The sequence below is a fragment of the Rosa rugosa genome, chromosome 1 (genome assembly GCF_958449725.1).
Source record: "Rosa rugosa chromosome 1, drRosRugo1.1, whole genome shotgun sequence".
NCBI lineage: Eukaryota > Viridiplantae > Streptophyta > Magnoliopsida > Rosales > Rosaceae > Rosa > Rosa rugosa.
Genome location: NC_084820.1, coordinates 21,101,072 through 21,126,366, shown reverse-complemented (window position 1 = coordinate 21,126,366; position 25,295 = coordinate 21,101,072). Strand labels below are relative to the sequence as shown.

The following is a 25,295-nucleotide window of genomic DNA, read 5'->3' as shown; positions in this document are numbered from 1 at the left end:
GAAATTCGTGGAGTAACTTTTGGAAATCGGCTGTTAGGTTCCGTCCTGCTTTTCTTGTATAGCTTGACTAGAAATGATGGATACTCAGCCAGCTTCGCGCGTGGTTGTCCTTTTGAGGACAGATATGTTTTCCACGATGAATCGCGAATTCCATGTTAGTGACGACCAGTGAATTGTTAACAGACTGTTTTCCTTTGGATGTTAATGGTCACTAGAAGCTATGAGTCGCGGCGACTACGTCGACTTGCTCTCATAGTTGACATAGGTCCCTCGTGAGGAACATAATTTTACCTACGGGTAGGTGTATTGTACTACGAGTACTTAAGTATGTCTTTTGACAAAACTGCAGTTCCCGGAAAGTTGTGCTTGTAATGAGCAGGAATTGAATAAAGACGTGAGTCGGCTAGGAGTTGCCAGCAGTGGCAATATTGAGTTAGGGTAACAGGGTTGGTAGTTACCCAGTTTTATTTGGTATAGACATAAATTGTTTGTGGAAATGCCAAGTATGGCAGTGTTGTGAGGAGAGTAATGAGATTGTTAATCACTCAGTCCAGTTGTTCTAACAAAAGTCTTGTGGTTACAGAAAAGTGAAAAATAGCGGAGCAAAGTGTATCCTGTTGGTGATAACTGAGGAACACTTGGTAAAGAGAAATGCTAGCTCCGGTGTTGATATGTATGACTAGTAATAGTCGAATTGTACCACAAGAAATTAGACTGAGAAATAGTTATGGGTACTGGAATCCGACATGAAAAGTAAAGTATTGTTGACCATTTGACCAATCAGGAAATTTCGAGGACGAAATTTATTTAAGGGGGGTGGAACTGTGAGCCCCGGAAAAATTTATTGAGCTTAAGTGAAATAGTTCGATAATTTACTTATCGATTTCGATAAAAGTTAAAGTACTCGAGAATATTTTCAGAAAATTTCGTGAAGGGAAATCCTCAATTTAGAAGTTGGATAATGAAGTACACGACCCGACGAGTTCGTGGAAATTTTCGGGAGATTTTTCGGATACTCGAGCTATTTACCGTGATTTTCTGAAGTTCAGAGATTTTAGAAAATAAAAAGAAAACCAACGGTGCAATCAAGGCCGTCCATTAGGCACCGCTTGATCACTGCCGTCCAAAAACAAATAAAGGAGTTTATAAATGGGCCTGGGATCAGAGGAGTGATCCAGAAATCTCGAGAGAGAAGCTCGAAGCTTCTGACCCGAAGGGAGAGCGCCGACCCGGAAGAGAAATCCGACCGGAAACCGCTTCTCCGGCCACCGACCGACGACGCCCGACCACCGATGTCTTCCTCTCGTCATCGCCGTCACGATTTTGGCCTCAGATCATCCATGCAACAGCGGTGAGCGGAGCAGCAACGACAGGAAGCCCCGAGCCTTCTCCGGCCATCTCTGCAATTTCCGGCCACCATTCAAGGCGCATTCGGTATGGAAATTCATCCCTTCGTCATAATATGCACAATTTGATACTTAGTTTTCGGATTGGAGTGAGTTCTGATGAATTGGGTTTCTGGATTCATCTCGGCTTCGACGCCGGCGACTTCTCTAGCTTTTCTTGGTTCATTCTGGCTTCGCTGCTCCTGTTGACGAAGGCTGACCACGATTTGGAACTGGGTTCGGGAACTCGCTGGGTTGTGGGCATCGAATCAGCAGTTTATCATCGACTTTGTCCTGGAGAACCGAGTTTGAGCACCCAGGCAACAGTTTTCGAATCAAAGCTTTCAAAGGTATAATACAGAACCTCGAATCAAAGTTCTGTTCTCTGAAAATTGTTGGAATTTGAGTGTATGTGAAACTGAAAGCTTTTCGATTTGGTGTTGTTGAATCCGCTAGTTACTGGTATCGAAATTTTGGATTTGGATTGTTTGCTATGTTATTTGCATATGCAGAGTGGGTTATTATTGACTTGATTTGAGATTTTCTCTGGTTTTACAAGCTTGTGTTGCCAAGGCTGGTTATTCGAAATGTTGTGGAATAATTGAAAATGGTCAAGTTTGGGTGTCCATAGTAGTTTTGGGTACACCTTATATGGAAATTGGAAAGTATTGGATGTCCATAGTAAATTCCGTGTAATTACTATGCGACAAGATACGAAATGGAAGTAAAAGACCAAGTGTAGCGTGATTGAGATAAAATGTTGATGAAATTGGAAACATGTTCTATGCTTGTGCTTATGTTAAATGGATAGAAAGTGAAAGAAATTAATATATAAGTGGGTGGCCTTAGTAGTCGGGTGCACTCAATATATGTTTGGTTGATACCGTAATTTCAAGTGAATGTTCGATAATTTAAGCGATTGGTCAAACAATGGTCAAAGTTTGTCAATTCTGGTCAAACCAGGAAAGGTCGGTCAAACCTTGGTCAACTCCTGGTCAAACCAGGAAAAGGTGGTTTGGACGATATATTAATCGTCGAGATTTCATATAATTGTTCAATAGATTATTAACTATCGAAATGTCGGAACTTAGGACTCCAGCTACCCGAGGAACGGAAGGTTCGCGACTCTCGGAGTACGTGAGAGAAAGCATCAGAATCCAGGTAGGGATTCAGGACTCTCCTCGGTTGGTGATTTTCTTTTATATTTTATTAATGTGATGCATGATAAGTGGTATGGGTTGGTTATGTAAAATGCAATGCATACTAACCAATCTATGAGAAAATGTGTGATGGCTTGAGAGCGAAGGGTGGCTCTGACTTCCTTGGGTTCGATCCCCTTAACCTCCGGAGGGTTAGTTACGCCGGTCGTCCGGGTATTCCGATTGTAATGACGGGCCCGGTACGTGTGTGTAGCTAGGTAGTGGACGCTCTCGCTACGCTTACCTGGTGATAAATTAATTTGAGGTAAGGTCGTGTAGTGGGTCTATGGGACCGGCCATCAGGTAATACTTGGTTTTGGCGCCGTATTTATTTAAGCATCATGCATCGGTTTTCAAGTTGAAAATCATTAAAGTTTGTCGTTCTTTTAAATATTTGGTTTAAATATGTTTTCATACTGGGCAGCCCAAATATTTGTTTATTGGTTTTAAATCTAGTTGAGGTAGAGTTCCTGTAGAGCAGCGAGGACGAAAGCTCACCCCTACAACAGCATTATGGATGCAGGTACTGTGCACTGGTGACGGGACAATGGCGGACGGAGCTGGGTGTGCGGAACAAGTTTGGTAAACCGCCTTCTGGGCTTTATTCTGCTTTCTATTTCTCGAACTTTGTGTCCCGAAATTCTTGGGTAAAACGTGGTTAAATTCCTAGTCCTTAAATCTTGTGCCTCCTGAGTGAGCATTCATTTCAAGTCTAGACGAACAAATTGAACCTAGCGATTCAAGGATTTTCACCTCAAAAATATTGGTAGCTTCCGCTGTGTTTTGCGAAAAGTTTTTCAAACTAAATGCCTAGCGGTCCTCTAGAATGTGAACTGAGCATTCGGTTTATGTTTTAGAGACTCGCGGCACTGTGACGTGCTTAAGCTGGTGAGGTGCAGCTTGGGGCGTTACACAAATGCACCCCAGCGACCAAGAATGTACAACCTTCACGACCGACAAAGGCCTCTACTGCTACAATGTCATGCCTTTCGGTCTGAAGAACGCCGGTGCCACCTACCAGCGGTTGATGAACGCCATGTTCGCGGAGCATCTGGGAAAAATCATCGAGGTCTACGTGGACGACATGCTGGTTAAGAGCATAAAGGCCGGCGGACATGTGGCAAACCTCAGGATCATAGTAACCATTCTCTTGGCCTATGGTATGCGCCTCAACCCGGAAAAATGTTTCTTTGCAGTCACCGCTAGCAAATTCCTGGGATACATTGTCAGCGAGCGGGGCATCGAGGCTAACCCAGACAAGGTCCAGGCCATCCTTGACCTGGCGGACCCAGAGTACAAGAAGCACGTCCAATGCCTCCAGGGCAAGTTAACCGCCCTTTCTCGATTCATCTCTCGACTCACTGACAAGTGTGCCCCATTCTTCAAACTCCTCAAAACAACGCACAAGAAGGTCATCGACTGGAATCCGGAATGTCAGGCGGCGTTCCAGGGCCTGAAGGAATATCTGGCGGCAGTCCCTCTACTCTCTGTCCCTGTCCAAGGAGAAACCCTATTCATATATCTAGCGGTATCTGCATCAGCGGTGAGTTGCACAATTGTTAGAAGGGAAGGCCAGGATGAGCTCCCGGTGTTCTACGCCGGCAGAGGCATGAACGGAGCAGAAACAAGGTATCCTCCCTTGGAGCAACTGGCCCTCGCACTTATCGTCGCCGCCAGGCGCCTCCGCCAGTACTTCCAGGCCCACACGATCCATGTGTTAACCAATCAACCGCTGAGGCAAGTCATGCAGAACCCTGAACACTCGGGGCGCCTCAGCAAGTGGGCCATCGAGCTCAGCGAGTTCGACATAGAGTACAAACCAAGAACCGCCATAAAGGGCCAGGCAGTGGCGGACTTCATCGCCGAACTCACCGAACGCCAACCTGAACCAGGTGTAGAGATGGTACCCGGAGCGGAAGTGGTAACCGTCGGGGAGGCAAGTCACCTCCAGTCGGATTGGAACCTACATGTGGACGGATCCGCCAGCGCCAAGGCCAGCGGCGCCGGGGTCATCCTAACAGGATCGGGGGGACTGAACGCGGAGTACGCATTGAAATTCAACTTCAAAGCTTCAAACAATGTGGCGGAGTACGAGGCCCTTATCGCCGGTTTACTCCTCGCCATTGACTCAGGGGCTGACAGCGTCAACATATTCAGCGACTCTCAGTTAGTCGATTACCAGGTCAACGACAGCTTCCAGGCCAAGGACCAACAGTTAGCAGCATACTTGGGATATGTCAAAACGTTGCTAAAAAAGTTCAACTTCCACACCATCACACAAATCCCCAGGGAAAAGAACGCCAAGGCTGATTCCCTTGCAAGACTGGCAACCGCCCAGCCACATCAAAGTCCAGCGGACACAAAGGTGGAATGCCTCGACAAGCCAAGCATCACAAAGACCCTAGCAGAGATCTTCAACATTGAAATCAACCCCAGCTGGATGGACGAAATCACTGCATACAAGCGCAGCGGCACACTACCAGAGGATAAGGTCAAGGCACGCCAAATTCAGCGGAGAGCAACCCGCTACAATATCCAGAATGGCAAGCTTTACCGCCAAGGGTTCACTCACCCCAACCTCCGCTGTTTGACCCCGGAGGAAGGAAAGCTCGTGCTGGCAGGAATTCACGGCGGGGAGTGCGGAAACCACTCGGGCGCCAGATCCCTGGCCAATCGTACAATGCGACAGGGCTACTTTTGGCCTACGCTTGGTGAGGACGCCCGGCAAGTGTCAAGATCTTGCCACAAATGCCAGCAGTTCGCCGATCTCCCACATGCGCCGGCGGAACCGCTTTCAGTCATCATCGGTCCATGGGTCCACTCTACATGGGGACTCGACTTGATGGGAAAATTCCCAACCGCCAAGGGACAGTTCAAGTACATCATTGTCGCTATCGACTACAACAGCAAGTGGATAGAGACCGAGCCACTGACGGCCATCACTACCGCCAAAGTCATTCACTTCCTCTGGAAAAACATTTACTGCCGCTATGGTGTCCCACACACAATCATTACAGACAACGGCACACAGTTCAACAATGAGGAGCTCATTTCATTCACCGCCAATCTGGGCACCAGGATGAGCTTTGCCTCTGTCGCCCACCCACAAACTAACGGCCAGGTCGAGGCGGCAAACAAGATCATCAAGAAGCTGCTAAAAAAGAAACTCGACACTGTCAAGGGCTTGTGGGCGGAAAAGCTTCCAGAAGTACTCTGGGCCATCAGGACGACTCCATCCTCCGCCACTGGTGAAACCCCCTTTTGTATGACGTTCGGAACTGAGGCCGTTCTGCCTGTCGAGGTAGCTCAACCCACCGCTCGGGTCGAGTGCTACCACCCAGAGACCAACGGCGATGCCATCAACCTGGACTTGGACCTCCTAGAGGAAAAACGACACAGGGCCCATTTGCAAAACCTGCAAAACAAACAACGAGTTTCGCGTTTCTACAACGCCAGAGTCAAGGCCCGGAACCTCCAACTGGGGGACTGGGTAATGAAGGAAGTCATTCCAGCACCAACAAAACTCCGCCCAACTTGGGAAGGTCCGTATAAAATAGTAGAAGTCGTTAGCCCAGGCACCTTCTACTTAATGGACAAGGATGGCGTCACTACGACCCACCCTTGGAATACCGAACACCTTCGGTATTACTACAAATAGTCATGTCGCTACCCAGGAGCATCTTGACTTAGCTAAATTTTTGTTCAATATTTAGCTAAGGGAAGCTACCCAACGGGTACATCCCCACTTTTGTTAACACTGACCAGTCAGTTATCAATGAAACGAGGAATTATTCAAACCATTGTTACCAAGTCTAGCACTGAGGGCAGCTGGCAACGCCAGCAATCGTCAGCGGATCTCGTCCGCTACGTTGTGCACTTGGACCAATCTTAATTCCTTTAATTTTTCATTGATTACAAAAGAACATCCTAAGTCAAAACTCTAGCGGTATAGACATGTCATCACACAAACGTCAAAAGTTCCATATTTCATATATTCAGGGCTGGGACTCCCCACCCAAAAATTGTTCATTACATTAAAAAAAAAAAGAAAACACGAGTACATATATTTTCAGCCTCAGCGGCTACACAGTCAAAACAGGGCACGTCCGGCATGTCAGGGGTTGGCCTCGGCGTCGCCTACTTCGGCCTGCGACGGCTGTTCACGGCTTGCTTGGTCGGTCCCTCGAGCGGTGGGACTTGGCGTCTCAATGGTCCCATCTGCCGGAGTCTGATACCCACTGCCTGAGCTGCCACCTCCTGCTGGGGGACTGGGTACTGGCGGGGGTCTCTTCGTCGGCGCTGCATTTTTTGCCTGCGGCGCCTTGGGCAAGGACGCCTTGGCCCAATCAATTGCACCCTTCGCTCGCAACAGCTCGACATTCGCCAGGGCGCCGGCCTTCGCCGCTTCATTCAGCGTGTTTTTATATTCCGCCGACTGCTTGAAATTCTCCACAGCAGCGGCGGCGGCTCGGCTTCCGTCATCCCTCAGCCGGGTCAACTCTCCCTCCAACCTCTTCACTTCCCCTTGCCTGGCGGCAGACTCCCGCTGCAGGATGTCAATTTTCTTCTCCTTGGCGGTCACACGCTCTTGCAGCAAGGCCTTGTCTTGCTCCAGCTGGGAGACTTGATCATTTCGTTCTATGTCCCGCTGGATGGCGACATCTAGCTTGCCTCGAGCGTCCGCCGCGTCACAGTCTGCCTTCATCAGGCGTCGCTCCACATCCACCAGCCTGTCCTTGGCTTCCACCAGCTCCCTCTCCAGCCTCTTAACCTCCTCCCGGAGCTGTCCCTCAATACGGGGTTGCTTGGAGGCCGCCAAGAACATTTCGTTCAGCCCAACCGCCAGATGCCCGAAGGCTGAGCTGAAGGGCGACTGCTCGATCGCCGTTGGCCGCGTCATCCCTGCCAGACCGCCGAACGACAACCGCTCGCACAGGTGATAGAGAAACTCCCGCTCACTGTCCGTCATGAACTCGGTGAAGGCGGCGAAAGAGTCCAGATTGCTCACGGGCATCTCTCTCCCGGCCGTCACAGGAGCCTTCGACGGGTCTTGTCGGCTCCTCTTCTGCCTGTGGACCTCGAGGGTCTCGTCATCATCCTCCTCCCCGTCCGAATCACACTGGCGCCGCCTCCGCAGGATCGACCGGGTATCTCCAGTGGGCGCAGCCCTGGTCCCCTTCGGCGGTTGTCTCCCCACCGCAGCGGCGACAGCCCCCACTGGAGCCACGACCTTTTCTTTCTGTGGCCCGCGTCGAGTGGCAACCACTCTTTCCTTCTGCGGCCAGGCAGAGGACCCCTTTTTCCCCCCGCCCGCCTGTCCATCCACCTGCACGCTGGGCAGACTGTCGGCCCCTAGGTGCGAGTGGTGCGGCATGGGCAGCGTCACCGGAACCTCGGATGCGCTCACCTCCAGCGTCTCGGGGTTCACAACTGTCATCTGGGCCGCCTCGCCTGAAGCATACATTGTCTCCAGGAAGTTTTCTATCTCCGCACGATCCATGGCTTTGTCAAAGGCGTCACGGCTCGCTTTGTTGCCTGGCGGAGTCTCTGAGAACATGCAAACACCCGTTAGCTTTAACCAGGTTATCAAGAGATACAAGGTGGCGTAGATCTCTTACCAATAGCGCGCGTCAGCTGCTGATCCACCAACAGCTCCCAGCCGGTGAGGAGACGGAAGTCCAACAAATTGCGGTTCTTCCAACAACCTTTGATGCGCGCAACCCGGCACTCTTCCTCTCGCGTCAGATTGTAGCGCAGTCCCGCTGCAAAACAACAAAAGGTGTCAGTCAAACGATTGCAACATGTATACATTAAACCGCCAACTATGTTCAGCGGAGATCGACGGACAACCTCGGATTGGCTGAAACTCCGACTTAATCCTAAACGTCGGCTCCCCCTGGTTGGACTCCGCTTGATACTCCCACCCCGTCGTCGCCACGCAAAACGTCCCCCGCCAGTAGGACATCGAATCCCTCAAATTTTCTATCAGCTTGGGCGCTCCCTGCCGGCGGCTCAAATTTACTTGCCCCTACAACCTTGGCGTTTAACGTACACCAGTTCGTAGAAATGCAAAACCTCCGCCACAGTCGGCCCCTCGCACCCGGATAGCCGCCACAAGGAGTTCATCGCCAGCATCAACCGCCACATGTTGGGACAGATCTGCCCAAACGCGATGCCGAACTCGCACACCAGGATCTGAAGGTTGGGCACCAGCGGCAACGTCACCCCCTGGCGGAATATTACCTCGTGAACGGCGGCGAACCCCGCTGGAAGGATTGAGGCCTTCTCTTCCGCCGTCGGTTGACGAAGTTTCACCACTCCCGGCAACCGGTATGTCCGCTTCAGCCGGTTGACCGCGGCGGCAGTCATCCGCCCTCCCGCCTCGTCGACGGGGGTCCCATCCTGGAGAACCCACGCCGACTCTGTTTCCTCCCCCGTCACGTTTCCCCCGCCAGCGGAGCCACTGGCGGCACTATTACTTGCTAGCCGCTCCTCACTCCTCTCCTGCGCAGCAGCTTCCTCACCCGCCCTAGCACTCTCCGGTCGCGACGTACGGCCCATGACAACTTCCCAGGGTATGGTTTGCAGCGGCTCGATGTCTAACGGCTCTGGCAGTGAGGTTCCTGCACGGGCAGACGGACGCAACGAGTCAATAAAAACCCTATCCGCCGCACTGATTGACACGTCAGACCCGGAGTCCTCACTGCTCGAGATCTCTACGACGTTGGCCATCCCAAACCCTAAAACCCAAATCAGTTAGCCCACAGAAGGATCTAACCTATCCCTATATCAGGTATAGCACAGAAACACCACGAACAACTACCCAGAAATTACCAAAACATGAACAATCCCCCCTCAACCCAGATTCAACCATCTAGCAAAACCCTAACTGACAACTCTCTGTTAAACACCGTCACCTACCCCCAAATTTCATCTTACACCCTCGACGGACATCAGGAAACCCGGTTCAAACACCAATCCCAGACAAACACCAAACCCATAAATCGACAAAAAAACGCGAAACCAAAGAGAAGGATAACCAGAACACTCACCTCAGTCGTGAACTCTCTGGCGTGCTGTTACTCGCTGTGCCCCGACGACGGAACTTTTTCGTCTCTCCGACCACGACAACTCCACCACCGCACGGCACTCTCTCTGCAAATCTCGGCTGGGCAGAGCTTGAAGACGACAAACAGTTCGAATGGATTTTCTGATCTCCTTTCTCAATACGTTCCCCCCCTTTTATGTCAACGTCAGAGGCTTTTGGGCCGTCCGCTAGAAAATGACATCACACCCTAGCCGTACACGTGTCCCCTGTCCGCACTAACCCTCCGGGTTAACCGAGGCGTCGCCTCGGTTACGAAATCCATCATTACTCGCATTAATGACGAGAAGACGGCCGGACTGAGGAGACGCGTCTCCACACGCTAACCCTCTAGTTATTTGCCACGTGTCAAGGCGTATCACGGAAGCAATCCCTGGTACGCCCTTCTCCAAGTGACGGTCTCCGCTGAGCGAAACTCCGCCAGCGGAACTTCTCACTTGTCCTTCTCCAGGTGACAGTCTCCGCTGAGCGAAACTCCGCCAGCGGAACTTCTCACTTGTCCTTCTCCAGGTGACAGTCTCCGCTGAGCGAAACTCCGCCAGCGGAACTTCTCTCTTGTCGTTCTCCAGGTGACAGTCACCGCTGAGCGAAACGCCGCCAGCGGAACTACTCACTTGTCCTTCTCCAAGTGACGGTCTCCGCTGAGCGAAAACTCCGCCAGCGGAACTTCTCACTTGTCCTTCTCCAAGTGACGGTCTCCGCTGAGCGAAAACTCCGCCAGCGAAACTTCTCACTTGTCCGCTCCTAGTGACGTTCTCCGCTGGACGGAACCCCGCCAGCAGAACTTTTCACTAGCTGTTATTCACGAAGTCTCCTAAAAACGGCACTTCTCCCTTGTCATCATACAAACGGGGCACCTTCCGCTACGCACCTCTAGCGGAAACCTCTTTTATCTGGCAAGTCGCGTACTTTATTCAGCGCGGTTCCGCTCAATAAAGTAAACGCCAAGCACGTCCACTGGACAGCCTCCCGCCAGCGGCGGATCCCGAGGCCACGCCTCATTCTGACATATGACCGCCACGCGGCATTACAGTCAGATTGTCCCTACGGGACGCGGGGACTAGTCAACAGTCTACGACGACCCTGATCAGGTACGTTGACCCCCGTCACTCGGGTCCTAAAGATTGGGTTCGCTACCCAACACCCTCTGCTCCGTGCAGCTCCCCCTCACCAAACAAATTTTGCGACCATCCGGAGGTCCATCTTAGCCGGGGAGTGGGGGACTCCCTGGGGGGCCTAGCAGGGGCCCACCCGAAAGGGTATAAAGCGTTTGCTCAGTAATATCCATGGTTGACAACGCACTGACGCTAATTATGCTTCTGCAAAAGTCTAGCGGAAGAAAACGCTTCACACCGCCGATCAACTCCCCAACCAAGATTGCCCTCCTTGACTGGGGACTTGGGGGACTTGTACCTACATGTACGTTGCAAAGCATAATTAGCTATAATCAGACACCCTCATTGTACCGCCAGAGGTACCAACTATCGTCAAAGGAGTAACCCATAGATAGGCAGCCAGGCGGGCCACGGCCTGAGCACAAACGTTCCCCAGGATCACCGCTGACGCGCCGCCACGCACTCTGCCAAGACGGCATCAGAAGCTACTGAAACTGGGAACTGAAGCACTTCAGTCCCACATCGAAAACAAGGAGAAGATCAGACCTCTCCTCACCTATAAAAGGTCCTCTCTTCTCCCTTCATTAAATTACGCATTAACTCTCATTTATTACTGTGCTGCCTATATATCAACTGACTTAGGCATCGGAGAAGTGAAGACCGCCCAACGCGGTCTCCCTCTGACGCCCTGTCTTTCACTTGGCAGCTAGCAGGAATTACCAGGTATACAGAGTAGCGGTCCGCCCGCCGGACCCGCGTTAAACGGAGGTTTGGCTACCGCCAGACTTTGAGCATTAACAGAAATGAAAGCAAGGCATGAAGGTGCAAAAACATGGAAGTGATGATGATCTATTAAAGAGATTGTCTTGAAAAATATATCCAAGGAAAAGAAGAAAAGCATCTAGCTTTCTTCATGTGGGTAGGAAACATGAACATGTGAATATTGAGCTGGTTTTAGGTCAGTTTCTGCCCCTTTATTCCTTCAATTATTTCTCCAACAAGACTTCATTATATGCCTTCGACTTCTTCATATGAAATGTTCCACTATGAGTGTAGATCATCCTGACAAATTTTCATATTTTTATTCCATGTGGTTGGGCCGAAAATGCTGCTGGACCTCTTACAGGTCCAGTTTTCCAGTTTTGCTTCTGTAGAAAATTGGGCTGATTGTTTGAAGGCCTTCCACTCAAAAAAAGCTCTTGCACTCTTCATAAGAAATGATCCTTGGGCTGTCTAGAATGGATCTGGAAAGTTTCAGCACATTTCGATTTCATTTGGTTAGTCTGCCACCCCTCCTTCCTTGTCTAGCTCGGTTTTTTCTAGCCGAAGTAGGAAAATATGCTAAAGTTGACTTGTCATACTTCCATAGTAGGCTTTATTTAGCCTCTAAATATATATTTCGAGCTTGTCGACAATATATAGCTTGAGCCACTGACATTGGCTCAATCTCTCCAAGACACGCCTTGTCAGGCCAAAATGTTCATTTTGGGTCCAAACAAGCGTAATGAGAAAAACGAGATTGTAAGGTACAAAGCTCTCCTTGTGGCGCAAGGCTTCTCACAACGCCCTGGAATCGACTACGAGGAGACCTATATATTCTCCCGTAATGGACGTCATTACGTTCCGCTACCTTGTCAGTTTGGTAGTTTCTGAAAAACTGAACATGCAGCTTATGGATGTAGTTACTGCGTATCTATATGGGGATCTAGATACAGAGATATACATGAAGGTCCCAGATGAACTTCAGTTACCCAAATCAAGTGGCTCTAAACCACGGAGATCATTTGCAATAAGATTGAAACTCTTACTATATGGATTGAAGCAATCCGGACGGATGTGGTATAACCGTCTAAGTGAGTACTTGATTGGGAAGGGATATGTTAACAATGAACTATGCCCATGTGTGTTCATAAAAAGAACAAGTTCCGGATTTGCAATAGTAGCGGTTTATGTCGATGACATGAACATAATTTGCACCCTTAAAGAGTTAAGGGAAACCGTTGAACACTTGAAATCTGAGTTTGAGATGAAAGATCTTGGGAAAACACAGTTTTGCCTCGGTTTGGAACTTGAGCACTGTGAAGATGGTATCCTGATTCATCAATCAGCTTATACCCAAAAGATGCTTAGACATTTCAATACTGACAAAGTTAAGCCTTCAAGCACCCTAATGGTTGTCCGTTCTCTTGATCCAAAGAAGGATCCATTCCGTCCAAAAGAAGGCGACAAAGATGTGCTAGAGGCAGAAGTGCACTACCTAAGTGCAATAGGCGCATTATTGTACTTAGCACAATGCACAAGACCGGACATCTCATTTGCCGTGAACTTGTTAGCTAGATATAGCTTTGCGCCAACACGACGCCATTGGACTGGTGTTAAAGATATCTTTCAATAGCTAAGTGGTACGATTGATATGGGCTTGTTCTATCCCTACAGAGAGACGATGGATTCGGACCCATCATGTGTCAAGAACGCCACCAACAGCGGTCTGTGTTCCCTCTGACCCGCATAAAGGTCGTTCCCAAACTGGTCATGTATTCACCATGGGTAGGACCGTGATATCTTGGAGGTCTACTAAACAGACTTTAGTCGCTACTTCTTCGAACCAGGCAGAGATTATTGCTCTTCACGAAGCAGTTCGTGAATGTATATGGATTAGATCCATAGTTACGCATGTTCGAAGTAATTGTGGTTTGGAATCCACCACAGATGAGCATACCAGCATTTATGAGGATAATGCTGCTTGCATTGAGAAAATGAAGCAAGGCTAATAAAGGCGACAACACCAAGCACATATCGCCTAAGTTTTTCTACAATCAGCAATAACAGAAGCTCCTCAAGATCAAAGTGAACTAGGTTCGATCTGAGGACAATGTGGCAGACTTGTTCACCAAGTTATTGCCCAAATCCACGTTTGAGAAACATGTTGCAATCATTGGCTTGCGAAAGTTATCTGAACTCCCATGATCGCAGACATCAGGGGGGGATGTAGACATCATGGGGAGATGTCTACATGTTGATCTCGAAACGTGAAAGGTGTGTTGTGCTCTTTTTCTCCTTCGACCGAGGTTATTTTTGTCCTACTGGGTTTTTGTTACTCGACAAGGTTTTTGACGAGGCAACGAGAGAAGCACCGCGTTTGGGAGACACAAGGGGGAGTGTTTAAGTAAATCCAAGTTGTGTCTGGCCCAAACTCTAGGTTACTTGACCTAGTGGTAATAGAGTTTTAATTAGAGATAATCTCGGGGAATATCTTAGAGATATCCATTCATTGTATGATTACCTTTCCTTATACAATTCAGATTCTATGCATTGTAATCCTCTATATAAAGAGACCCCTATTATCAATGAGAACACACAACAATTCTCTCTCAAATATCATTTCCCTAAAACAACGGTGTATTTAAACAACAAAAAATTATTTCAATCTGTCTGCTTATGTTAAAGAAGCTAAGGCTATTAAGTTTCAAGTAACTATCAGTGTAATCTTTTTAAAATAAAATATAGTCACTTAATGTTCATATTATGGTATATTCAGATGACGGTTAGTTGTAAGGGTTCTGTGGTATTACTTGCTTTTAGATAACGGATCGAGATTCTCCGTCATTTGAATAGCTGGGCTATCAGATCTCAGGTATGTATTTTCCCTTCCCCCCCCTCATTCCTCTAACATATCCCCCACTTCTTCTACTCACCTTTCTAATTCTACTATCCCTTCTGGATATCCTCCCTCTGTTTCTCTTCGAACAGACCCATCTCCTCATCATAATTCTTTGCTTTCCTTAAATCCCATCTCCAGCCACCTCAATACTATTCCCTCCCTCACAATTAACCCCACTAATCCAAATGATCATCAATCCACCAACCCCACTTTTGTTCCCTTTCATAACCATTCTGTAACCCATCATTCCCATTCCCAAATTCTTCTCCAATCCACAAATTCAAATCATCACCATCATCATTCGTGCCTACCCCCACAAAACCATTCTCACTCTCATAACCACATTGTTCACCATAATCAATCTATGGCTCCTAGCTCTCTCTCCTCTTATGTGAGTAATGCCAGGTGCGATCTTTTTCAAGATTGGAGTCCCCCTCCCCCTGGACATATCAAAATCAACTGTGATGCGGCTTGGATTGAGAATTCGAAGCTTACCGGTGTTAGTGCTCTAGCTCGGGATTCTCATGGCATCCTGTTTGAGGGAGCTACTCTTTTATGTAGGACGGGGTCTGCATTGGAGGCGGAGGCGATGGCGGCAGCAGTGGCTATAGATGTGGCCAAGCGTATCCCTTCTTTACCGATCATCCTCGAATCAGATTCGAAGTCATTAGTGGACAATATCAACAATTCATCAATTACATGTGATTGGAGAATTGCTCCAATTGTGTCTATGATCAGGAATTCTATTACCTCGAACGTACGTTTCGCTTGGTTTTGGATTCCAAGGAAAGCGAACATTGCAGCTGATTTGGTTGCCTCGCTAGTAGTGAGGAAGAAGTGCCCGGAGGTCTGGATTGACTGGCCGCCTTCTTCCCTCGTGCATGTCCTTTCTCGCGACGGTCTTCCTTGCCCACCCTTTCAAAATGATCAATGGGGACACCGCTGACTATCCGAGGTCGTGGGTGTTGGTGTTTTCATCGGAGCGGTGCTGTCGGCTTTGTTTTTCTCTTGTATTCTCTTTTCCAGTTCTGTTCTTTTTTGTTTGTGCTCTAGTTTCTTAATCTGCTTGTCGTTTGGTTTCCTTGTCTTTGCTTTAGTTAGCTGACTGTGAGAACCTCGTGTGTGGGCCTTCTCTTTTTTAGGCTGTATTTTTCTCTAGGCCTTGGGCCTCTCTATTGAATCTTCATTTGACCAAAAAAAAAAGATGGCAAGTTAGTTAATAGACTACATTTTGAGATATACTAGAGGACAATTATAATCCGTTGTCTGATGATATTATTGACATAGTGGTTCGGACCTCCGTCATGGCACCATCCTTTGAGTTGGACCAGATTTGGGTGTCCCGAGCTACGAATGTGGTTCATCTTGATAAGATGGAGAATAATATGAGCCAAAGTTAACAGTCAACAGAAGAAAGGTCAACAGTACAATTAGCTCTAAGTCAGTATAAATAGGATAAGTGTCACCAGATAATTTGTTAAGCAATTAGCCTCTGTAAAAAAATACAGAGAAGTATCAGTAGCTTTTCTTCGTCTTCTTCGTCTGTTCTTCTTCTTCTTCTTTCTCTGTTCTTTAGCTTAGGGCTTATCTTTTTCACCATGATCAGAATTTCTAGCACATCTTCGTTATGGACTCCTTTCTCCCCGCCCAGAGCTGCTTGAAATTTCCTTCATTGCAGTATCGAAATCAACCAAGTTACTCTCGTCATTGGAGAAACTGTCTGTAGCTCGAAGTACATCTGGATCAGCGAACCTTCTGGATCCAGCTTCTCTTTCACCACCGTCTTCATGGGTTGATGATAAATCTGATGTCTCTGGTACCAGTTCTGATAGTGTCCCTGTTCCATTTCTCATATTCTCCAACCATTGCCCCAAAAATTCTGCAATTCTCCATACTAACGGAATCACAATTATCAGTGAAATCACTGAACCTGACACATATTTTATTACGCTTATCAGTTTTGTGTTCTCTGCAGGAAGTATTCCATCCAAACTAGAATCAAACTGCCATGATAGAATTTTATGGCGCTCGCCATATTGACTAGTAGCAGCTGAAAATCCAATTGATACCCACTCGGGTAGGATTTTTGTCAGATCAATTATGTAAAAAAGACTTGTAGTCTCCTTCATACGATCAGCAGGGTGATTTTTGTAGCTCCAATGGACACTTAGATTTGTTGTTGTAGCATTGTAGTTGATCCATACTTCAGTAGTTTCTCCATCGTGTAAGTTAACGTTCCAAGGGGTGTAGACTTCCGAAGCAATTGAGTTGCTGTTGATTCCCACATGCTGACATGCAGGATCCCATTCACCATCTATATAGTAGTCAAATTCAACTAAAACAACCTGGTTTCCCTGGGTCGTTTTATTGAATAGGCCTAGAAATCCACCACCTGAATTTGGCGGGATTTGATTCCAAAGAGCGAGATAAAACGCAAATCCACTGCCATAAGTATACCCTGGCCTTTTTTGTCGATGAGGAATGAGAAATTAGTATTGAAGTCGCTGAACTTTCTATTATGAGAGTCGGGACTCTCTTGGCATATCTAGCCCTTCCAACACGGCCTATATATTGAACTTTGTTCGTGAGTTCAACTACTCCATCCACAGGTTCTGCATCGCTCTCGTAGGTTATTATGCTGGTTGCAGTGGTATCAAATCGCTGTATTCGGAAATAAATTGAGCTAGCGTATGGAAGAGACAAAAGGATGAGAAGGATATTGATAGGTAGATATGGTAGGTTCATGATAGGTGGCAATAAAGGATATTGATAGGTAGATATGGTAGGCTCATGATAGAGGTGGCAATGGAAGCATGGCTTGGAGAAGAGAAATAGAATGAGACCCTTATGTGGCACCTGATGAGGCACCGGGTGCTTAGTAGTCTGATGGTGATAAAGGTGCTGAAACACCTGCCTCATTTGTACAAGTTTGAGACCTACTTGAGACAAAAGGAACAGAGGGGGAGAAATTAGAGACCAACTGCTTGGAAACTTACATGAGGTGACAATTTATATCTTGAAAATAGAGTCAAGTGTCGATGCCAGAAACTAGTATCATTTTCTGTCATTTTACGTTTCAAATAGAGCAACTACGTACGTACATTAATGCGACAACCATCTAACGTCATTCAACTCAGAGCATGAAGGATCAATAGCTAGTATCATGAATTCTAAGCCAAAAATGTTAAGCATAGTTTATATATAGTTAATTATTTAGCCTCTGATCCTCTTTTTTTTTTTTTTTAAATAAATTATTTAGCCTCTGAGAATATTATGTAAGAATAAGACAAGGTAAGCAAGACAAATGTTGAACAAATCCAGTTTTATTGTTGTCCTGAATGTGTATTTCGAAGTAAGCTTCTTCGCAGATGCTGCTAGTGTGTTAATATACATTATTACAAGAGAGGTCACTCAGGTCAGATTTAGAGGTCAATATATGTCCTGAGTCCTGACAGATCATTGCCTGGCATGGTATAGATGTTATTAATTTTAAAACAGATTTCAGAACATAACTAACCAACCCAGAAAATCTCTACATGTAAAGCACTTCAAAATTCCATAAAGCCGAGCAATGACAAAGTCCGCCAGCACTTAGCATGGCAAATTCGGTAGAACATGTATTTGTGTATCACTGATTTACTGTCTGTTTGGTGCGATACAATGCCATCTTATCAAACTGTGACTCAGTCAGAATAATTGAGGATGAATTATGGTTCAAACATGTTGACAAGAGAACATTAAGGGTAGGGAAAATCAGTTACATGTATTATGTGAATATTAGTGTTTGTTTAATGCGTATTCTTCCTCCATCAATTCTCCTACCTTTCTCCCACACATTCTTCCCATCTCGTCAACTTGAAACATAAACGTTAAAGGGGGTCCATATTAAAATTCATACATATATGCATCTGCATTCTGATAACATCTACTCAAACTCAAGCACCATAGTACTATCGGCCTATTGCTCTAACTGAAAACAATTAAACTAGCTGTAGCAGACTATTTCCTAAGTTTTAGAAATATCTGAAAATGTAAGGTGAAAGCAAGACAAATTAAGTAGCTAGAAAGACAAAAAGATGTTGTTATGATGTTTTCAAACCTCAGTACCAGCGCCATTTGTGTTTATATTTTCAAAGAAACCATTGTCTTTCATACCTTAGCTGTAGTCACTAAGAAATCAAATTATCTAAGACACATATTATTCGAGCTGGCCAGCTAAGAAGATTAATCAGGGAAGTCAACGTTCCGCATATCAAATAATTTTCTTGTTGCCCAAACACTGATACACTTGAAAATTTGGTTTGCTGCTGTTTGAAATTCACTTTTCTGAAATTTTTATGTGCTCTATAGATGCACCAATATAGAGCCCTCTACAAATCTAAATTTCACCAAACATATATAGATGTAAGAAAAACAAATAGATAATCAGGAGTTGGAATATTGAACCTAGATGAGCAGATAGCAGAAGCAACCTTGGTAGCGAGCCAAATCCTGAGGTCGATCTCAATCAGAGAGCAAAGATGCGATCAGAAACTCAATTCAGAAGAACATTAATCTCACAATAAATAAAGAATTAATTGAAAAGAATTGGGGATAGAGCATCCGATATTCTAAATTAGGGTTATCAGATCTGTGGAATTCGATTGGGAATAACTACTTTGAGCGGAAGAGCGGGTAAAAGGGGAAAGACGAAGAGGCGACGCCTAGGGATTCGATTGGGAAAAACTACTTTGAGCGGGAAATTACAATTTTCGCGGGTAAAAGAAACTAATAAAATTAAATTTTAATTTTTTATATTTATTATTATTATTATTTATTTATTTATTATTATTATTTTTTGAGTTTCTATTCATAACTCCAAAATTGATATTTAGACCTCTCCACTTTTTTTTTTTTTTTTTTTAAAAACCCCACCCCATTTCCACCATTGATGGGGCCTCTCCACTTAATAGACCTCCAATTTACTTTTATAAATAATCAATATGTTATTTGCACCTCTCTAATTTTCCCACAATGCCCCTCGTCTAATAGAAGCAATAGATGATGCAAAATTTATGTATTGTTAAATAGGTCATCGAGTGTATACCAATTCAATTCCTTATTTATTGAAGAGAAAAATTCAGCTATCGTCCCCAAACTATGCTGCCAAGGCCAATTTGATACCCGAACTCTCAAAAGTATCAATGTGATACTCAAACACATATTTTGACACCAACGTGATACTTCCGTCCAAAATTTCTGACGGTGCCATTTCTTTACTGACGTGGCAAGCACGTGACGACCAAAAATAAAGAAAAAGACCAATTTGCCCTTTTCTTTTGTTAATTGTTTTTTTTTTTTCCTTCTTCTTTTTCTTTTTCCTTCTTCTTCATCTTCTTATTCCTTCTTCTCAGATGATCTGGGGACTTTCCCAGAAAACTTGGAATCATCATCATCAGGAGAGTCGATGATGCTTAAGCCTACTTTACTACTACCCCAGCTCCTTTTTTTTTTTTTTTTTTTTTTTTTTTTTTTTTTTTCATATTCATGATAATATTATTATAGAAAGGAATTATCTCACTTCCTCCCTATTAAGACCAAGCCATAGAACTGCTCTATACGAAATTAACCAAATGATCAACTGCTAGTTAACAACGTTTAGGGGAAGTCGAAAAGACTTAAGAACTCAAACTACAGAATCTTTAATACAGAACTTCATTAGAAATGTCAACAACATCGTATGTCTCTAACAGGCATCTGATGGTTTGAAAAGAAAATCAAGCAAACCCATCTCAACTTCAACCAACTCATATAGTGCAGAGAACAGAAATGGATGAGCAAATGACTGAGCCTGCAGACTAATCTTTCTTCTCAGTGTTGTTTTCCAGTTCCCTCCTCAGCTGCAGAGAGAAGTGATCATTAACGTCATCATCATCTCAGTCATCCTCCCACTGTTGTGTCACTTCCTTGCCTTCCTCTTTGTCCTCCCATTCTTCATTGATTTCAAACTCTTCGAACTCGTCATCGTCTTCGAACAGGTCCATCTTGGCGACCTCAGTCACTGCCTTGGGCTCCGTCGCCGCCATCTCAAACGGATTTCAGGGGGCGATGGTGATCCTCTAGCCTTGTGGTTCAGACGGAAAGACGCTCCACGAGTTCAAACTACCCCAGCTCCTCTTATGCCCATGAACAGAGCTCTCTCTCCCAACTGAAGAAGAGCTCTCTCTCCCAATTATCAGCCTAAACTCTACTTCTTAAAACCCAGAATCAAAATCACCACACAATAAACTACAAACCAAAAAAAACAAAGCTTTTGCATTACACAGAAACAAAAAAACGATCATCAAACATGTCAAAGTCTCGTTCTTTGATAATAAAAACTATTCAAGCAAAAGAATCAAACTTTGGGGGCCTATTCCAGAATCACCAAAAATCCTCAGAAACCTAAAAAAGGCAGAACAGAAAGGCAACACGGACACAAAATATGCAGAGCAAAAAAAAAAAAAAATAGAAGAAGAGGGATTGATGAATCCAGTGAATTGGAAATTATGGGTTGGTTAAAACTGTACGTGTGCCGATTGGGATTGGGGGGGGGGGGGGGGGGTGGTTAGTAAATTTGGCTGGAGGAGGGCTCCGATTGGGATTAGGGGCGGTAAGTGTCATCAGGCTGAGCTCGTGTTCGATGCTGAAATCATTATCTCGAAGAGGACGCCGGATTGGTGGAGGCTGGGGCAGAAGACGGCGAGCTTGTGGAGGGAGGACCAGCTGCCAGGAGGCTCGGAGGAGGCTGCGGAGACAAGATCGGAGATGACGGAGGAGGGCCCAGTTGCGAGGGTCGTCCTCCAATTCTTGCAATTCGAAGACTCTGATCAAGTCTCTCTGGGAATTCATCGGCCTCTCTGACGCCGACTCCGACAACAACCACCCCCACCCCAACTCAGACTCCGAACCACCACAAAACCCGAGCCCATTGGGACCAACAGTTCATTCGACTCCCCAGTTGCTTCGCCGGCCGGTCGCCGACCAGGTCCTTGCCCACACCCGTCGTCAGACCTGTCTCGTTCGCCTTCTCGATCTGCGAATGAGGAGCTGGGGTAGTAGTAAAGTAGGCTTAAGCATCATAGACTCTCCTGATGATGATGATTCCAAGTTTTCTGGGAAAGTCCCCAGATCATCTGAGAAGAAGGAATAAGAAGATGAAGAAGAAGGAAAAAGAAAAAGAAGAAGGAAAAAAAAACAATTAACAAAAGAAAAGGGCAAATTGGTCTTTTTCTTTATTTTTGGTCTTCACGTGCTTGCCACGTCAGCAAAGAAACGGCGCCGTCAGAAATTTTGGACGGAAGTATCACGTTGGTGTCAAAATATGTGTTTGGGTATCACATTGATACTTTTGAGAGTTCGGGTATCAAATTGGCCTTGGCAGCATAGTGTGGGGAGGGTAGCTGAATTTTTCTCTTTATTGAATTAAGCTCATGGACACTGACATGATCACTAAAACATGGATACGTATCCATTGCAATTGCTCAGATTCAGAAGATATAAAGGAATTGTTTGTTGAATGTAAGGAATCAAATTTAATAGGCATCACTCACAGAAGAAATCTTCCTATCCACCATAAGTATTTTATCTAGCTTTCCCGTTGAAGCCTTCACACACCACATGAGGTCATAATTCTTATCCATGGTTAAGGTGTAAAGGCCACGAATAAGGCGTTGTTGGCTTACCCAAGAAACATAAACGTGAAAGTTTGGTTGGTTAGTGTTTAGTAAAGACCAACCAAGCTTCATCGCAAGAAGATAGGTATCAGTTGGATTATCAAAAGTTTGCCACAGAACATTACCTGTATAATCAAATATCACAGTTAACTGTGCATTGGAATTGAAAGAAAATTATATATGAAAATGGTTTGAGTGATATCTATTTTGAGGTATATTTTAGGGTTTATGTTGAAGAAAAAGGTTTTCTCCAGGTTGGAGTCTACATAGAGGTCTATTAAGTGGAGAGGTCTATTGGTAATTAACATTAGTTGACTAATTTAACATTAGTTGACAAAGTCAACTATCACTTGAAAAATGAGAGAGGTCTAAATGTCAATTTTGGATGTATGAATAGAAGCTCCATTTTTTTTTTGCAGATGGAGTGGGAAGCCTAGCAAAAAAAAAAAAAAAGATAACAAAAAATCATGACTAATGTACCTACATGTACGTTGCAAAACATAATTAGCTATAATCAGACACACTCATCGTACCGCCAGAGGTACCAACTATCGTCAAAGGAGTAACCCACAGATAGGCAGCCAGGCGGGCCACGGCCTGAGCACAAGCGTTCCCCAGGATCACCGCTGACGCGCCGCCACGCACTCTGCCAAGACGGCATCAGAAGCTACTGAAACTGGGAACTGAAGCACTTCAGTCCCACATCGAAAACAAGGAGAAGATCAGACCTCTCCTCACCTATAAAAGGTCCTCTCTTCTCCCTTCATTAAATTACGCATTAACTCTCATTTATTACTGTGCTGCCTATATATCAACTGACTTAGGCATCGGAGAAGTGAAGACCGCCCAACGCGGTCTCCCTCTGACGCCCTGTCTTTCACTTGGCAGCTAGCAGGAATTACCAGGTATACAGAGTAGCGGTCCGCCCGCCGGACCCGCGTTAAACGGAGGTTTGGCTACCGCCAGACTTTGAGCATTAACATTGGCGCCGTCTGTGGGAACCCTTGAACAAGAGGTCATCCCATCACAACTACCATGACTAGCGGTAGCGGGGGAAACGCTGATGAGCAGGCAGACCAATCCGCCATCCCCCAACCATCCAATCCAGCGGTAGGTGTTAACCGCGCACTATTCAACACCCCAACCAACCCCGGCGGTGAGACGGATCCAGGCAGCAGCCGCCCACCAGGCCAGGACCTCGCCGCCATGTACGAGTTGGCACTGGCAGACCTTCACAAGGCAAACAGAGAACGTGAAGAGGAGCGCAGAGAGAAGACCGAGGCCCAAAAGCAGGTGGCTGCGCTAATATCACGTTTTGATGACCTGAAAAGGACGTTAGAAAGAACCGCCAACCCGGTACAGAGCGAGCATTCGCATAGTACAAGGCGTAGTCATCCCAACGCTGGTACATTGGGACCGGAACCGGTTGTACAGATGCAGGTCCCGCTGGACCCCCCTGAACTACTAGGGATGGGACCACCGCCCATTCCCCAACTCATGTTGGAGCAAGAAGCAGAGTCGGTACCACGCACCAACCGCTCGGAAATTAGGGCAAGAACTGAGGGTGGTCCGCCTGCGCCAAGGCATAGGCAGACCCAGCGGAGTACATATGCCGGACCCGCTGGCGACGCAACAGCCCAAATTCTGGAGAGGATGCAGCAGTTGGAACAAAGGCTGGTCCGGGCGGAGTCGGGCGCCGCGCCGTCAACTCAAAGTCCACTTTTCACGTCCAGACCGGGACCCTTCACCGCTGAAATCCTACAAGCTATCAGGCCTGCGTACGCAAAAACTCCAAAGATGTCGCACTACAGCGGTGCAACCGACCCCTTCGTCCACATGGACACCTTCAAGAAGGTCACCAACAATAAGGGATTTGACGACCCCACTCTGTGCCACTTGTTCAGCGAAACATTGGACGGAGAGGCAATGAATTGGTTCTTCGAATGTCCGCCAGGATCCATCGACTCATTCAACGCACTGTCACATACCTTCCTCTCCCGGTTCATCTTACTGTCCGCCGGACATCATAACACGAGTCAGCTGTTCAGCGTCAAACAGGGAGAGAATGAGTCACTCAAGGCATTCGTCACAAGGTGGCGAGCGGCGGCATCTCAGTGCCGCGATCTGGACAAATCGATGGCATCGGCGGCCTTCAAGCAAGGACTCCTCAAGGGACCATTCCTCTATCACCTCAACTACAATCATCCAAATGCGGCATATGACCATATCATGAGTGAGGCGGTCATTCACGCCCAGGCGGAATTCATTACATATGGAGAAGTCCCACCGCCACCGGCAACGCCAGCAAAGGCAACACAGCCCACCTCCAGTCAGCATGAGACCGTTAACAAAGCACCCGCCGCATCACCAACTGACAAGAAGAGGGAATGGCCACAGGGCCACTACCAGAACAAGCGGCAGAAGGATCAATACCACAAGGGCAACCGCCCAACCCAGGAGGATAACCGCAACAAGCAAACGGAGTCTTCTCAGCGGTATGCAGTGTTCACGGTCCTCACAACCTCGTACGAGGAAATATACAATCAGTGCAAGGATCAAATCCCGCCACCTCCTCCAGCAAAATACCCAAAGACGGGCAAACCCAAAAACACCGGCAGATGGTGCAAATACCACGAGGACAGCGGCCACAATACCAACAGCTGCAACGCACTCAAGACGGCAATTGAGACCTTGTACCGTGAAGGCAAGATGGAACAGTTCAAGGTGCGCCAACCGCCACCAGTGATCGCCAACGTAGAGACGTTGGGCCGCATTAACACAATCGACGGCGGTGCTCCAATCACGGGCTTGTCTCACAGAGCCAGAAAGCGTTACGCACGCGTTAATCACCCAAAGGAAGTCTGCAATATCCGTTACGAGAGATCCGCCAAGGTCCCAAAGGTTGGTTGGGAACCTATCACATTCTCTGAGGAGGAAGAGCGCGGGGTGCATCTACCCCATGATGACCCCTTCCTGGTCGACGCCATTCTTGGTAGGTTCTCAGTGGGGAGAATATTGGTAGATAGCGGGTCCGCTGTCAACGTCATCTTCAGCGGTTGCTACAGCCATCTCAAGCGGAATAACAAGTTGCTCCAGGATCATGAGCCACTGCTCAGCTTCTCTGGTGACGTCACAC

General features: G+C 46.7%; 1 long non-coding RNA gene and 1 pseudogene across 1 annotated transcript; one reads left to right on the top strand and one right to left on the bottom strand.

Moving 5' to 3' along the window:
• The first annotated feature begins 1,193 nt into the window (after positions 1-1,193).
• On the top strand, positions 1,194-1,844 carry LOC133744146 (uncharacterized). The gene is made up of 2 exons (XR_009863390.1): positions 1,194-1,434; positions 1,558-1,844. It is a non-coding gene; the product is annotated as an uncharacterized LOC133744146 (long non-coding RNA).
• Positions 1,845-20,122: 18,278 nt separating this feature from the next.
• LOC133727560 (protein DELETION OF SUV3 SUPPRESSOR 1(I)-like) lies at positions 20,123-20,602 on the bottom strand (annotated as a pseudogene).
• Between the last annotated feature and the right edge of the window lie 4,693 nt (positions 20,603-25,295).